General features: G+C 32.3%; 1 long non-coding RNA gene across 1 annotated transcript; it reads right to left on the bottom strand.

Moving 5' to 3' along the window:
* Positions 1 to 683: 683 nt before the first annotated feature.
* On the bottom strand, positions 684 to 1,574 carry LOC140038040 (uncharacterized). The gene is made up of 2 exons (XR_011841855.1): positions 1,472 to 1,574; positions 684 to 1,219 (listed from the first exon to the last, which is right to left on the bottom strand). It is a non-coding gene; the product is annotated as an uncharacterized lncRNA (long non-coding RNA).
* Between the last annotated feature and the right edge of the window lie 2,729 nt (positions 1,575 to 4,303).

Below are 4,303 nucleotides of genomic sequence, written 5' to 3'. Positions count from 1 at the left end.
TCAGGAAGATAAAAATTTTAACTCAAATGGCATAAAAGAGAACAACATTCAAGTCATCCAAATTCAACCAAAAGACAAAACATTGACACCGTTACAAAACAAAAGTACTTTTGGGATAAAGGATACTTTGTTACATTCACATTTGTGTTGGTTAGGATAAATCAAGTTTTAAAAAATTTTAAAAATATAAATGTTTAATAGCACATGTTTTTAATCTAAATTTTATTAATTTTTTTAAATTTTTGAGAAGAAAAGGAAATCGAAAGCATCATATTCACATGGAAAGAACCTACTCTGTTACTAGTACGTGCATGTGTATGTGTATGTATATATTTGTTTTATATATATATATATATATATATATATATTGTGTGTATGCATGTACGTACACCTATGCATTCTAAACTTGATTAGCATGTGGTAGGATACGCATTGTTCCGAAATGACCGAAAGAATGGTCGTAGAAAGCAGAAGCTCCCATCTTCGAACTTTTCGAGCAACACATCTTTCTCTTGATATAGCAACTAATCTTTCATTTCCTTTTCAGGTTTGGATTCATTTTAAATAAGACTTAACTAGTTATCAAACTTCCTAACTAGTCATGAATATAGTATCTAGTTGACGTACAAAACTCAGTGACTGGAAACTACTTACAAGCAATAGAGAAACAAAATAAATAGATAGAAATTCAAACACAGACTGCTGTTTTTATTTATTTAATGGTGCATTTTTGCTCGCATAAGTGCACCTTTGACACACTAGAACAAGGATACAAACTCAAATGTAGACGGCATTTTTTATTTAATGGTGCATTTTTGCTGGTACAAGTGCACCTTACATGCTAGTACAACAGTGCCAGCAGTACATCATCCATGCATAAACTGAAAAACCACACCAAAGACACTGGATAATTAGAGTACTTAAAGTCGTTGATCCTCAGTTGATCAACAGCAGTGCTTGCTTATTTCTTGTGCCAGATGAGTTTGGTTTCATTTGGGGTCTCAAGAACAAGTGCTTTGTGGAGATATGTGGCGCCCTCGCTATCCTGATTTTCAATGATAAGTGCGTAGTAATAACCTCCATCACCGCTCCACGTGAATCCTCCAACCACGGCGACGAAAAGCAGCTGGCCGTGGTGGCATTGTTCCACCACAAATTCTCCGATCTGGATCACGTGACGGTCAGCTGGCTTCACTGGTTCTAGTGAACTGATGTCGTTCTGTGAAACCCAAACAATTGAGTTCCCAAAATCAATCAGAATCCTTTCAAATAAACAAACTGCTTATAAGAAAACTAAATCCGACCAATTAATAACAAACTGTATCACTCAGAAGAAGCTTAATCAGACAATTCATGAGACCAATTAATGTGTGTAGACAACTAGAAAACATAAAATATTGCTTAAGAAAATTCAAGAATGTTAATGTTACTGTAATTTGCAACTCCTTATACTCTTCCAAACGTTATTTACCTTTCCTGTGCCAATAGCAGATTTGGCTGCAGCCATTTTTTCCTTAAAGAGCTAGCTAGCTAATTAATAAGGATGAAAATAGATATTTGTAACTCGTTGCTGTCGAAAACTTTGTATAGCTGAGAACCAGACTCCTTCTATTTATAGGCCTAAAAATGTGGTAATGCACCCCATGAATTAATTTGTGGTAACGTTGGACCTAATCACCAAAATCAGGGTCCAGCAGCATGGAACATGTTTTTACACGTCCGTGATGAGGTCAGTGTGAAAATATACACCAACATCACCTAATTTGTCTGCTATTGTTTTATCATCATTCAAACCTTTGACTTCATACCACTAGGCCGGGTTGGTCCAGTGACTAAGATATCCTCTCACTGTCAACTTCAGAATTAGAATTCGAATTTGGAGTTTCTCATCTCTTATCTCCAATTGGCAGTTTATTATTTATTTTAGCAAGTTGACACATGAACCGATGCCATCTTCAAGTTGACACACCCGCAATTTATAACTGCATTTTGTGTTTTAGAGTTTTTCCTATTCACTGTATGAACTTACTGATTCAACACTCAAAGATTCGAGTCTTAACCTAAATTAGTTTAACTATTCAAGAAAGTCCTTAGAAATGCATCTAAAGTCATTGCAGTGGATGACTAATGATATACGATGCGGACGAGATTCTACCATATATCAAATTTTAATAAAACCTAAACATCTCATTTTCTGTGAGTATGCATATAATTTATCGAGGATAAGAATATTAGGTGTCGATCCCACATGAACATTGTCAATTACCTGTGATTTTCAAACTCCTTTATTATTTCGACTATCACAAGTGTAAAAAATTATATCTACATTATGAATATGAAATGAAAGTAATACAAAATAATAATAGAAAGTCACCAAAGGTATGGAATTTCTCACTACTCTTACAAGTGAAATCACCGGTTAATTGAATATTATTAACTTGACTAGTTATAGTGTAATTTTTTCATGTATGTGAAACTTACTCTCGTAGTGAATCTATTATACTTATAACTAAATCATATATACTCTCGTGATTATGAAATTAACTACAAACTCATTCTTTCTATGAAATTATATGAAACAAATCACTAAAATCACAAAAGTGCACCTCTACTCTCATGAGTGTAATTCCTAAGTTTAGCACTTTTCTGAATTAGTGTCAAATCTCAATTTTCATTACAAACTTAACACCTTAAGATTATCAAAATTAATGACCGGTTAATCATGATTAGATAAGTAAAAGTGATAAACAACTTGTTCAAAATACTATCATCAAATAACCAAGTAAATATCACTAACAAGATATAGAAAGTTCATCCATAACTTTAGGCATAAATTTTAGTAAAACCTAATAAAATCCAAACTTGTATTATAACTAAACATGAAATCAAATACAAAAGAGAAAGTGATAGGAAAGAGGTCACCCTTGTCACATGAGCTCCAACTCTCCATCTTTACTCCTCAATTTTTCATGCAAATCTAGCTATAAGTACAAGATGGATAAATTATACTCCCTCCGTCCCATTGTTAATGTCATGTTTTCACTTTTTTGTTGTCCCAAAATAAGAGTCTCATGGCAAAAGTCAAACAACTTTCACTACTACTTTCCTTTTATACCCTTAGTAATAATGACAAGATTCCATCAACTAATAATAAACAATTACATATGGCCCACCACAACACATGCACACTTTCACCATTCTGTGACCTTTTGCTTTTGGCCGGCTATTTTCGTGTGATAGACAATGGGTAAAACTGGAAGAATATGAAAAGTGCAGTCCACCATTTTACTGTGCATAAAAAGTGCTATTCCCGAAAAACGTCCCAAATTTTGGGACGGAGGGAGTACTAACTATACCATACTAATGAACTAAAAAAAACTAGCGAAGACTATATTTTAGTACTATTTCTAGCTTTCCAAAGTTATGAAGCAAGCTCAACAAAGTCCTTACTTATAAAGGAATTAAAAGTCCAAGTGAGTTGTTTTTAGTTGGCAATTTTATCTCTTAAAATCATCAAAAGTTGTTTCTTGAAGCCTCTACACTTTTCTTTACAACTGTAGCCGAAATTCTGAGTTGGAGAATTAGGAGTGTGCAAAATTGAAAAATAATGATTTATAGACCGAATTCAAATTTAATTCGAAAATTTCAAAATTGATAATTCGGAATTTGGAATGGAAATCGGTTTTTCCTATTTCAAATTATACGAAATCAGTTTGGATTCGATAATAAAATTTTTGAAATCAAAATTTTCGATTTCAAATTCACAATTCGAAATCATGAATCGAAATCGGTATTCAATTTCAAATTTGTTTTATAATATTTATTTATATAATATAATTTTTTAATAAAATATGTAATATAAAATTTATATTATATAACATAATAACAATACATCTAACAAAACAAAACTCCAAAAAGGACAAAAATAGCTATTCTGTTTTTAATCCAATATTTTATGCAAATATCACTTTTATTGATACACAAAAAGTTACGGAAGAGGCAAGACTATTGTGACATGGTCATGGTTGCAGTTTAGTATAGTCATAAATACATGGAAGATCAGGTAATCTTATAGAAGTAATTCAGAAATCTAAGTATTAAATCATACAGTGCATATGGTGTTATCCAGTGTCATGGTCGGAGCTGCTACTTTGATGAATTTGAATTTTGCGCCATCTTATAATTATTTTAACACGTGTGAAAATTTGACAAGGGCCAATGTGGAACACGTTTTTACACATCGGTGATTAGGTCAATCCTCAAATTAAATATTAATTAGCCTGGCCTATAAATTAAATATTGA

The sequence above is a fragment of the Coffea arabica genome, chromosome 3c, assembly GCF_036785885.1.
Source record: "Coffea arabica cultivar ET-39 chromosome 3c, Coffea Arabica ET-39 HiFi, whole genome shotgun sequence".
Lineage (NCBI taxonomy): Eukaryota > Viridiplantae > Streptophyta > Magnoliopsida > Gentianales > Rubiaceae > Coffea > Coffea arabica.
Note: the sequence above shows the minus strand (reverse complement) of the source record. Positions and strands in the feature narration are given on the sequence as shown.